Source organism: Schistocerca gregaria, chromosome 10, assembly GCF_023897955.1.
Source record: "Schistocerca gregaria isolate iqSchGreg1 chromosome 10, iqSchGreg1.2, whole genome shotgun sequence".
NCBI lineage: Eukaryota > Metazoa > Arthropoda > Insecta > Orthoptera > Acrididae > Schistocerca > Schistocerca gregaria.
The window spans coordinates 180604795-180618204 of NC_064929.1; positions in this window are offsets into that span (position 1 = coordinate 180604795).

A 13410-nucleotide genomic window follows, 5' to 3' on the forward strand; every position below is an offset into this window, starting at 1 on the left:
GTCCGTCCGACAAATTGGTTGTGTGTCGGTGTTTTGACCGACCGACCAACTTTCACTGTCGGGCGCGACGCACCACTGGATAGCCGACCCAACAGATTGTGTCGAGTGTGCGTGATCGTGCCAACCACCCGACTAAAATTCATGTTTTGTCACAGCCGACGGAATTAAATAGTATTCTAATATACATGTCGACGTCCGAGGAGAAGATACTTTAAGGACTGAGTTTTTAAAGAAATTTAAAGACTGCTGATGTATTTGCGGCACATCGTGCGAGGAGTATTAACAATAGAGATGCAAGAAATGAGGCACCTGTTTCATTTTTTAACGAATACATATTGGTTTCTCTTTATGCAACACGAGGTTAAGTCTGTCGACCTTCTTTCTCTTTTTAGGTTTTATTTCCGATACTTATCGGAAATGAAATCTAAAACTGAAGTATCGACATTCCATGGACGTTAATTCATAAAATGTACTTGCTTCACTGTTGTAAGTACTGAAAAATTCCAGCCTATATGCATGCCATGTGCCATGTAGTTTTTTTCAGTTCTAACAGTCGCTAAATGCTTCATTTCTTATTCATCTGTTGTATTTATTAGATGATGCGCGCCTCCACCATGTGTAATCTTTCTTCTTCGAATATGGGTCTCGGAAATTTACAGGTAATCTTGTTGTGCTACATCCACAAATAAATCAATAATGTTTTCACGAATGACTTTTGTTTTATTTATTTTGCTTTACCACGATGTATTTTCTCAGTCAACTATAAATCACGTTGCACATTTCAGGAACAACTTTAGTTAATAATTGTGGCAGCAGAAGAACACTGAATCTTACGTCTCCTGCCATTGGCGACAAATCGTAATATACGTAGCTAACAGTCTCTCCTCGAAGTTTACAACCTCTGTCAGGACTGCAGTATTTTCGCTTAAGAATGGTTTTATGATGTTCAGCTGTTTCGTAATGCACGATTCACCCGTTTTTGCTTTTGTGAAAAACCGAGCGGGATCCCATAGGGCAAACACAATGAACTAAACATAAAATAAAGAAACTACGACAGCAGGCCCGCATTGTAATCACAGAGTTTAGTCGGTCGGGACGTGTGTAGGCTGTCATGGAATTGGTCGTCTGTCAGCCAGTAAATTGGTGGGTGTGCAGGGGTGTTATATACGCCCTAATTAACGCAAATAAAGTTCGTTTATACTCAAACTAATGACAAATGCGACTTCCCTGCTTTCCGACGCTGAGCTGCCTCTACTTCCTTTGCCTCGTCTGACGATAGCCAACACAGCCGGATAAATGTTTTCGCTATGGCACCAATTTTAATTACTTGCTGATGAACAAAAGAATCGTTCGCAAAGTATGGCACACAGGTTTTTAGTGACACCACATTCCGTGTGCAAATTGTGGTATCCATAGATATAGGCAAATATTAACTCCTATTTCGTAGCTGGAGGAGTAGCAGGTTAAAGTTTAACGTCCTGTTGACAACGAGGAGGAGCATATTCATGGAAGGATGGAGTAGGAAATCGGCCATGCCCTTTCAAGAGAACCAACATGGCATTCGCAGTAAATAGTTAAGGGAAATTACAGAAAACCTATACTTACCTGACCGGACGCAGGTTTGCACTGTCAACCTCCCGAATACGAGTACATTTTGCTAACTACTGCGTTACCTTGCTCGATAATTTCATAGTAGTTTCGAGGAACGATCCTGAGCTTACAAACAAACCTTAACGAGAAATCGTGGTCAGCCGCTCAAGCGATCTTCCCTCAAGCATTGCCAGTAACTTCCCATTGGATGTCGCCAGTGATCTGTCGTAATTTTCGCATCGATATACTACATAATTGGTAAGGTATAGTATTGAAACACTTAAGTAAGAAACTTGTTACGAGATGTCGGAATCTGCTGCTTCGAAATCTAGTTTTTCGAGCTCTTTCTATCATTCAGTTACGAGGCCAGGTATCACTGTCTCTCCATCCTGATAGTAGTAACTTTCAGAGAATTCTGTGGTGAGAATCACCGTGTGAGCTGATACAAGAATATGGATTGTCCACAGCCACTTATGGAACTGCTCCTGCTGCCTTTATTGCGACTACATGTCTCCAACAGTTAGGCTTCGAAAATCAAGACAAGTTTTCAGTGGCAGCCTAAACTTCGTTGATTAGTTTCTATGTGGGCGACTTCATAGGCGAGTCAGATATGGAATCTGAAACTCAGAAACCCAGGTGACTCAGCTATCAGCTTCTGGATGGTTTCTACTGAGGAAATGGAACTCCAGTAGCCACAAGGTTGTGGAACAAATTCCAGTGCAGCACACAGAAACGTTTGTACCTTGTAATCTCATTGATGGAGAAGTAATAAAAACATTAGGAATCTTACGGTACCACAGCTCTTATCCTTTTGAGTGCCACTCGAAGCTGAAGAATCATCGGTGCTCAAAGATCGCCTGTCTACAACAGCATTCATTTTTGAGCAACTAGGCCTTTTTGACCCATTAGTCACAAGATGGAACTGTTCTTGCAGCGCTTATGTCAACTAAGCCTTGACTTGTATTAAGTCCTTCTATCCAACCTAGCTGATGAATGGAATGTCCTTTATATGTAACTGCCTTAACGAACTGATATTTTTATTAGCAGGCATGTCATTCCCTGTCCTCAATACATTAAATTCGAAATTCCATGTTTCTGTGATGTTTCACAGTTGGCATATGATGCCTGTGTATACATCATATGTGTTCTTCCCAACAACAAGATAGTAGTTTCATTGGCTGTGGCCGAATCTCGTTTAGCCCCTGTCACAGAACTATCTGTTCTGTGACTGGAATTATGAGATGCTTTTCGTCTTGCTCGGCTCATTCATAATTTGGCCAGTGACTTAGACATTGTAAACAGTAGTGATATCCATATTTGGACGGATTCTCCAATAGTTCTCAGCTGGCTGCAACGTAGTCTCACGGGAAAACCTTTGTTGTCAACAGAGTCTCTGAAATTCAGGAAATGAGTTGTTTCCAACTGGAGACACATCAAATCAGAAGACACTCCCACTGATTGCTTATCACGTGGCATCAGCGCAGCACATATGGATTCACTTTTGCAGTGGTGCTCTGCCCCATCATGGCTATTCAGTAGTGACCTGGACTACAGCACTTGTCCTTCACTTGTGATAGGAGATGCGCCAGAAAGGGGTGTAGGTGTCTTTGATGTCTGTTATTGAGCTTAATGCTGAATCGTAGTGTAAGTATTCCCCTTTAAAGGAAACTCAAAGGATTTTGGCTTATGCACTAAGGTTTGTTAACAATATAAGGCGGCAACAAACAGAGGATAACTGGGCCACTCACCCCACAGGAATACCAAAACGCTATCAAAAGAGCTTTTGGCATAGTTGGTGATTGCGCTCGTGAGATCGCTTTGTTGAAGGCCAGTTACGCGGTTATAAGGCATATGACAGGAACCGTAGCGTCTATATCAGTGTCAGGTGGTGTTCATGTTTGTCCTAAACTCTCTAGTGAACCTGTGCCCTTTCAAATTCCTCTTCCCCCTGTGGGTCCAGGGCAAGAATAGGCCATCGGTATTCCTGCCCGTCCTAAGTGGCGACTAAAAAGAGTCCCTCTCCCTCAAGAGGGTAGATCGAGCCTGCATCCAGAAACGGTTCCACTACTTATATTTGTGGTCATTTGGTTTTTCACTTATTATGGTTTCTTCCTTCCTTTGGTTCCTTTCATTATCCTCCTCCCTCTTACTGTCTTCCCTCCTTCTCCTTCCCCCTCTTCCTCCTCCGTCCCCCTCTTCCTCCCCCCTCTTCCTTCCTCCTCTGCCTTCTCCCCCGCCCCTTCCTCCTCAGCCTTCTCCCTCGACATTCCTTCCTCCTCCACCTTACCCCATCCTTCCCCCCTACTTTTCCCTCCTTCCACCCCTGCACCCTTCCCCCATCCTTCCCCCCTCCGCCCCCTCCTCTGTTCCCCCCTCCCCCTCCTCCTTTCCCCCCTCCCCCTCCTTTCCCCCTCATTTCCCCACTCCTTCCCCACTCCTCCTCATGCTGATCCTCCTTCCCCCTCCACCTCCTCCTCCTCCTCCTCCTCCTCCTCCACTTCCTCCTTCCCCCCTCCCCCTCCTCCTCTTCCTACTGATCCTCTTCCTTCCCCCCTCCTTCTCCGCTCCTTCTCCTGCTCCTCCTTCCCTGGCCTCCGCCTCGGCGTTTGAGACAGTCTGCCCTCTCTCTCCCTCTCTCCCTACATTTTCCTCTCCTTCTTTCCTCCCTGTGTGCCTGAAGGCTGACCCACACGTTCACACGCGTATTCGGTGACGGGCTAACGCGTAATTCACCGCGCTGGGTAGACAAGTAAGGCACGCACATACCCCCTGGTATAGGCCGGGCCCAGGGAAACCTTCCGACCATGCCTATTGTTCCCTCTGTCCGTTTCTTGGGAGGTGTGACATGAGGTGGGAGTGCCCTTTGAGAGGGTCCCCACAAGGAAGGAACGCGCCATTGGAGACGTTGGCAATCATAAGGGGATTACTCCGCAATGGATATCTCTTCTTCTCTCTCGACTTCAGTCAAAAAACGGAAACTTGACCAGCCACCAGTTACAAAAGTACTACCGCCTGCCACAAAGTTCCTTGTAATTTCTAGATCTGTGGATGGACAAGATTTTTCTTCTTTCAACCCTTTAGTTGTCCAGAAGAGCGTAGATGCCAAAGCTGGATGTGTAAAATCATGTACCAGGATGCGTAGCGGTACCCTGTTACTAGAAACTGAGAGCACCTTGCAGGCACAAAAACTGCTTCGGGCCACACTCCTAAACGTTCCCTGTCTGGGTGGAGGCTCACCGCACTTTAAATTCGTCTCATGGTGTGGTATACACTAGATCGATGGACTGACTGACGAGGAGATTCAGTATTTCCTCGCTGAGCAGGGCATGACGGCTGTCCATAGGGTCATGGAAAAGGTCAACAATGACCTTGTACCAACCCGAACACTTTTCTTGACCATTGATAGTGTTCAACAGCTGCTGTGCATCAGAGCGGGCTACGAGGTTATTTCTTTTCGCCCCAAAGTCCCGACACCTACGCGCTGCTACCAGTGTAAGCGTTTTAATCACACTCGCCAGTCTTGTTTTAACGCGGCTAAATGTCAATTGTGGCAGGGATGTCCATGAGGGTGACCGTCCACCTCCATCTCATCATTCTGTGAACTGTCAAGAGTGACCATGCAGCATCCTCCCACGACTGTCCCATCTACAAGGAAGAACGCTGTATACAGGAAATTCGGGTCAAAGAGAAACTATCCACCTCAGCTCCTCGCAAGCTATTTGCTATTAGGAAGCCCACGCTGCTGCCAGCGGGGAAATATAGTACCGTCCTCGCCGCTCCTCGGACTACCAGGGAGTTATCGATGCAGACACGCGATCTGATCTTAAGCACTACGGTCGTCCGTTCGGCCAGTGCTAAGACCGCCCGGTCGACGTCTCCTCTTCCTCCCGTCACCCCTCAGACACAAGCACCTTCATCAGCTTCTGCCAAGACGAAAACCCAGAAGTCAGATGCACGGGCCTTCAAGAAGGAACCGTCCAGTGCAGACTTCCTACGAACCTCGAACTCCCAGCTATCGACCAGTACTACCACTAAACGACCTTCCAAGAAGGCTCATAGGAAGCAATGTTCTCCTTCTCCGCCACGGCGCATTTCTTTTCCTGCTGCACCCAGCGGTTGCCGCTCCAAGCCGTCATCCGTTTCCCCTGGCCGCACCGCTGGTAGCCCAACATCTGGCCGTTCACCGTTGGAGGAAGCTCCCCCTCCCGGCCATCTTAACAAGATGGCCGATGAACCTATTGAACCAATGGACAATGACAATCCGCCTATTGATAGCGGCGGCAGTGCTCGCTCAAAGCCAGGCCCTCAGCGGCCTTTGAGGTGACCCCCTTCTTGCATCTTGTTTTTCTTCTCATGATTGCACTTACTCACTGGAATATTCGCGGCATTCGCTCCAACCGAGAGGACTTAAAGGTGCTGCTCCACTTGCACTGTCCGCTCGTCATAGCTCTCCAGGAAATGAATCGATCAAATTGCCTTGGCACACTATATCCTGTGCGTTTTTGACCTACCCACTGCTGCAGGTATTTCAGCTCATGGAGTGGTTATGTTGCTGGTCCAGGATGATATTTACTACGATCCCATCACATTGAACACGGGCCTGCAGGCAGTTGCCGTCCGAATTACTCTCCCCACTTTCACTTTTTCCGTTTGTACCGTTTACACTCATTCGTCATCTGCTGCTACTGGGGCAGACATGATGCAAATTATTGCTCAGCTGCCTGCACCATTTTTGTTAACTGGAGACTTCTATGCTCACCATCCTCTTTGGGGCTCTCCAGCATCCTGTCCGAGGGGCTCTCTTTTAGCAGACGTTTTGAACCAGCTCAATCTTGTCAGCCTCAATACTGCCGCCCCTACTTTTCTTTTGGACACAACTCACACCTATCCCCATTTATTCCTCTATATGTACTACCCAACTTGCACGCTGTTTTGAGTGGTATGCACTTTCTGCTACATATTAGAGTGACCACTTCCCTTGTGTTATCCATCTCCTGCATCATACCCCATCTACATGCTCAACTAGTTGGCACATCTCCAAAGCAGACTGGGGGCTCTTCTCTTCCAGGGCGACCTTCCAGGATCAAACCTTCGCAAGCTGCGATAGTCAGGTCGCACACCTCACGGAAGTCATTCTCACTGCTGCTGTATATTCCATTCCTCACACTGCTTCTTCTCCACGTCGCGCACCGGTCCCTTGGTGGACCACAGCAGGTAGATACGCTATACGTGCTCGTCGACATGCTTTACGCACCTTTAAACGCCACCATACGATGGCGAATTGTATTAATTATAAACGATTACGTGCACAGTGTCGTCGTGTTATTAAAGAAAGCAAGAAAGACAGCTGGGCTGCTTTCACAAGCTCTTTACAGTTTTACTTCTTCTGTTGTCTGGGGTAGCCTGCGCCGGCTATCTAGCACTAAGGTCCACTCACCAGCATCTCGCTTGACGGTCGCGAATGACGTCCTTGTGGCCCCTAAGGATGTCGGCAATGCCTTTGGCCGATTTATTGCTGAGGTTTCGAGAACTGCTCATTACCACCCTGCCTTCCTCCCCCGAAAACAGGCAGAGGAGCCTAGGCCACCTAACTTCCGCTCCTCGAATCGTGAAAGTTACAATGCCACATTCACCATGCGGGAACTCGAAAATGCACTTGCCCGGTCACGGTCCTCCGCTCCAAGACCTGATTCTATTCATATTCCGATGCTGAAGAACCTTTATCTTGTGGGTAAAGGTTTCCTTCTTCGTACTTATAATCCCATCTGGATTGAGGGTGGTGTTCCCACATGCTGGCGCTAATCTATTGCCACAATTCCTACGCCTGGAACGGACAAGCACTTGCCTTCCAGTTATCGACCCATCTCGCTTACCAGCTGTGTCTGTAAGGTGATGAAGCGAATGGATAACTCTCGTTTGGTTTGGCTGCTCGAATCTCGACACCTACTTACCAATGTATAATGTGTATTTCGTAGGCGCCGCTCTGCTGTTGACCATCTGGTTACCTTGTCGAACTTCGTTATGAATAACCTCTTGCACAAGCGCCTGACCACGGATGAGTTCTTTGATTTGGAGAAAGCTTACGACACCTGTTGGAGGGCGGGCATTCTCCGCACCATATTTTATTCATGCATTTTTAATCGATGGACAGTTCAGGGTACGTGTGGGTTCTGTCATGTCCGTCGCCTTTCGCTAGGAGAATGGGGTGCCACAGGGCTCAGTTTTGAGCGTCGGTCTCTTCGCCATAGCGATCAATCCAATAATGGATTGCCTCCCAGCTGATGTATCAGGCTCCCTTTTCGTGGACGATTTTACCATTTACTGCAGCTCGCAGCTTACATGTTTCCTGGACCGCTGTCTTTAGCGTTCTCTTGACCGTCTTTACTCCAGGAGTGTCGCCGAGAAGACGGTCTGTATTAACTTCTGGCGCTACAAAGAGTTTCTCCCACCATCCTTACGAGTCGGTAGCATTGCTCTCCCATTTGTGGAGGCAACAAAATTTTTAGGTGTTACATTTGACAGGAAACTCCTCCGTGTTCTCAGTGCTATGTCGTAGGGAGCGGATCGAACCGTCCAACTTCGCATATATCGGTCGATCGTCCGCTCCAAGCTGGATTATTGGGAGCTTCGGATACTCCTCTGCACGGCCGTCTATCTTACGCCGCCTCAATTCCATACAACATCGGTGTTGACGTCTTGCGATAGGAACGTTTTATACTAGTCCCATCGAGAGTCTCATGCTGAAGCCGGTGAATTGTCACTAACCTACCTGCGCGATTTGTCGTTATGCCTGTCGGCTACTATCAATGCTGGACCGCCCGTCTTATAGGTCCTTATTTTGACGACACTCTCGACCGTCTATACGGGTTGTATGTCTCTGCCCTGATACCCCCTGGAGTACGCTTTCGTTGCCTCCTTCAGCAACTTAAATATACACTCCCTGCAACCTTTAGAATGGGCGAGAGCCAAACGCCACCTTGGCTCCAGATTCAGGTTCGCGTTCACCTTGGCCTCAGCTCGTTCCCAAAGGAGGTATCCCCAGCTTCGGTATACCGCTCCCGTTTTGTCGAACTTCGTTCGAAGTTCTTTAATATGACCTTCATTTATACAGATGGCTCTAAGACCAATGACGGTATCGGGTGTTCTTTTATTGTCAGGGCACACAGTTTCAAATACCGGCTCCATAGCCATTGTTCGCTCTTAGCAACTGAGCTATTTCCTCTCTACCAGGCTGTTCTTTACATCTGCCGCCACCGACAATCTGCTTATGTCATCTGCTCCGATTCCCTGAGCGCTATCCACAGCCTCAGTGATCCATATCCGGTTTACCTTTTTGTGCACCGGGTCCAACGCTCTCTTCAGTAGCTGGTGGACGACGGTTCTCCGGTTAGCTTTGTGGGTTCCTGGCCATGTCGGTATCCCTGGGAACGAAGCTGCAGATGCCGTGGCCAAGGCTGTGGTCCTCCAGCCTCAGACAGCTTCTTGTTGTGTCCCTTCATCAGATTGTAGCAGGGTCATTTGACAGCGCATTTTGTCACTGTGTCATGCCGATTGGGCTGTACTTAGGGACAACAAGCTTCCGCCCTTGAAACCTCTTGCCGCGGCTTGGACGTCCTCTTCATGCCCTTCTCGGTGGGAAGAGGTCGTTTTGGCCCGGTTACGAATTGGACACTGCCTCTTCAGCCATCGCCATCTGCTGACGGTCCGCCACGTATTAAAGTTCCGTCCAAATTTTAATACACTGCGTGTTGATCTTCGCCTGCCATGTACTCTGGATGCCATTTTAGCGGATGACCCAGGAGCAGGTGCTCACGTTCTTCGTTTTGTCAACTTGACAAACCTGTCTGACATTTGATTATGCAGTTTTTTTTAATCCTCTGCCTGTCCGTCTTGTATAGTATTGTCCCTTTTAGTTGCTGTTTTAACCTTGTGCCTCGCGGAGCATTCCTAACTTAGTCTGGGCGCTAATTACAATTGCAGTTGTGCCCCCTAAAACCCCCCCAAAAAATCCCTCTTGAAGCTGTGGCTGTCAGAATATGGGCGACGCAGGAAATAACTGTGTGCAATGTATATCTTCCTCCAGATGGTGCAGTACACCTGATTGTATTAGGTGCACTGATTGATCAACTCCCTAAGCCTTTCCTACTTCTGGGAGATTTGAACGCCCATAACCCCTTGAGGTGGCAGTGTGCTTACTGGCAGAGTCAGAGACATCGAAACATTACTGTCTCAGTTCGACCTCTACCTCTTAAACACTGGGGCCGCTACACAATTCAATGTGGCTCGATGTAGTTACTCGGCCATTGATTTATCAATTTGCAGCCCAGGACCTCTCCCATCTATCCACTGGTGATCACTTAACGACAGAGTGAGGTCGCGCAGTGGCTAGCACACTGGACTGGCATTCGGGAGGACGAAGTCTCAATCCCGCGTCAGTCCATCCTGATTTAGGTTTTCCGAGATTTCCCTAAGTCACTCTAGGCAAATGCCGGGATGGATTCTTTGAAAGGCACTGCCGACTTCCTTCCCCGTCCTTCTGTAATCCGATGCTGAGAGAACATAACGGCCTGTATAGTAGTGACCACATCCCCATCTTCCTGTCACTGCCCCAGCATCAGGCATACAGACGCCTGCCCACATGGGCTTTAAACAAGGCAGACTGGGAAATTTTAACCTCTGATGTTACCGTTGACTCTCCCCCACATGGTAACACCGATCTTATGGTTGAGCAGGTGACAAAATTGTTTCTCTGCAGAAAAACGCGGTCCCTCGCTCTTCAGGGTGCCAGAGGTGTGAGGCAGTCCCTTGGTGGTCGCCAGAACTCTGTAAAGCAGTTAAGGAGCGTCGGTGAGCTCTACAGTGGCATAAGAAACATCCTTCCTGGAGCACCTCATTGCCTTTACAACAGCTCTGTGCCCTTGTTCGGCAACTTACCAAGTGATGGAAGCAGGAGTGTTTGGAGAGAGAAATCTCGACCACTGGGTGCCATGTGTCACCTTCGCAAGTCTGGGCAAAAATCAAGCGTCTTTTCGGGTACCAGACCCTAACAGGTGTTCAGTGTTAGGATAAATAGCGTATTGTTTACCGACGCAAACGCGATTGCCGAGCATTTTGCTCAAGTCTCTGTGTCGGAGGCCCACTCTTCCAGCCAAGCAAATCGCTGCGGCAGATTTAGAGATGGGCAGAGCTTCTTCTCTGAAATCGGATCACAACTGGTCAACCACCGGGAAGAACACTTTCTTTTTCATGACTCACCACTCTCACACAGTTAGTGAAAGGAAGTCACATCGCCTTTTTAATTCATGTCACTAACCCGGAATTTTTATCTGGTTTGATCCTAGTTCTAAAGAACTTAAAAATAGTAAAAATTGTTACTGCCCTATTAATGGTGAGATATTAAAGTTTTAAACATCGTCTGCTGTAAAAGTTACAAATGTTGCAAAATAATACTAAATGTTTATCAAGTGATACTTCTTATATCTTGCTACCTCAATTGGAAATGTACAGTATACAAATTACAACTGTAATTAGTGTGTCTGCTTTCATTTAGTCAGTATTACCATATGTGTATTCAAAAAGGAATTTATAAATAAAATCTGACCCTCTTCAGTCGATGTCTCTCCTCAGTGGATATTTGTCGTGCTTTTAAAAATATTCGTTAACAGGGCACTGATGTTGCTCCGATGCATAACGCTTTTGGAACAAATTGATACAGCGTCGGCCATTGTAATTTTCTTGTTTCTCACCAGTTTACGGGATCGCTGTTTCTAGGCAAATATCCCTCCGCTAAATATTTATCCGAGTCTACAATTGCCGCATTTTGCACGTGGTGCCTTTCTTGGTTTCACCAAACTCATTCCAGGTTGCTCTGGCATTACAGTGGTAAATAGTTCAGAAATGAGCTGTGTTCTTGTTGAACAACCAACGCTTACTTCTCTGCAATAGCCTTCATGCTGAAAATCCTTGTTTGAATCGGAGGTCCAGTAACGTAACTTTGCCTGACCAGTTCGTTCCTGGAGATAACGCCAAAGCACTCAGATAACCCTTTAAGGAAATTATAAACCAGTGACTCGTTCTTGAGGACATTCTTTCTGTCCTTCAGATTCCAATTGTCGTTCCATTAATCTTGGCAAGATTCTCGTTTTTGAATGTGACAGTTTTGAAGACAACTCTTTGGTCACCTGACTGAAACTTTCAAAATCAGTAAAGGCTGTTGCATTATCTCCCAGGATGTATCTTATAAGTTCAAGATGATAGATTTTTGACCGAAAACAGCGAGGCAAGAAACTGAATCGCAAATTGTCAATTTTCGTTTTTTTCACTGAATAGTCATTTAAGAGTGTCGCGTATCGTTTGGTGTTGAAATGAAACTAGTCATACTTCTACAAATGGCAGAACAAGTAGTGCATTTTACGCTGTATGTTGGTGAAACCAAATAAGTCACTGACTTTTTTCGTTTCAACAGATGCTGCTCGCTCCTGCGTACAGCCTGTTTTCCTTCAATAGTTGACATCCAATTCCTTTGTTGTGGCACTAATAGTCGCTGTTAATGCTCATTGCGCGACAGTTGGTTGTACTACCATGGCTCCAAAAGAAGAATAGTACTGCAAATTATGGAGGAAATAAGGTAAAGGCAATCTCTGTAATTGCTTTTGTACGAGCTATGTTCGAGGGAAAACAGTTAGAGAATCTTGCAGGTAAATATCACTCGTCCTTGTAACAACCGTAGGAAACTATAGATGTAAATGTCAATATTACCAGAAATATCATTCTTGTATTATTAATTTCCTTCCATCTGCAGAATTCAATGTAATGCCTCAATTGACGTAATTCAACGTAATATTTTGACGAAATTCCTTGATCTTTCTCTTTCACAAGTAATTGTTGTAAACCACTGACAACTCTTAATATCTATTAGAGTTGTTCACAGTCAACAAAGAGATGTAAATTAGAATAATGTTACTACGTAGCCAGTGTTTCATGCACCGGATCTGAGGACGGCCACGTTTGCTCGTTCTAACGCCATTAGCTTGCTGTGTCGCCTGGACGAAAACACTGTCATTTGCTATAAGACAAAAGCACATTCTGCGTAATGGTACTTTTTAGTACTGTACTGTTACTTAGTAATGAGTTTATTTATGATAAAAATAAAAAATGTAAATTATTTCAGATACATAACAAACATCAAACACACATGTTAATGTGGCAGGGGGGATGTTAAGGAGTGGTAATCTAATGGAAGTAAAGGAAACCAAGGAGAGATTTAGGTGACAGATATCGTCCAGTAGAGTGTTTCTTTACAATTGTGATTCTAAGATGTTGTACACATTCAAATTGTCCACAAGATGCACCAGGCACCCATTTTAATCTGAAGTTTAGTTGTCATTATGGCTGGAATGAAATATGAGCTACCAGATCCATTTGGAGGTTACAAACTGCCGTCGGGCCTGCCTGGTGAATGGAAGAGGAGAACAAAAAACAAGTTACTTTTTGTGGCCAGACATGAATAGTCAAGGTGAGACTACCTTCAGAAAGTATCAGACTTGGTTGTGAAGTTCTTATGTCGGATAATTTTGTTTGACAAGTAGTTCCTCAGGTGTGTTCCATACAATATGACCTTTTTTTCATGGTTCATTTGACTCTCTACTTGTGTATAGTATGAAATGTATTATGATACAGGAGTATACCAGATACAGGAAGTATGCATACAAGTAAAGCTGGGATTGCAGACCTAGTTATGTAGAATTGGGACAGACAAGGAAGCATGGTCTGTTGCCCAGTCTACATTAATGTACATTAAAATACGTATCACTAAATGAA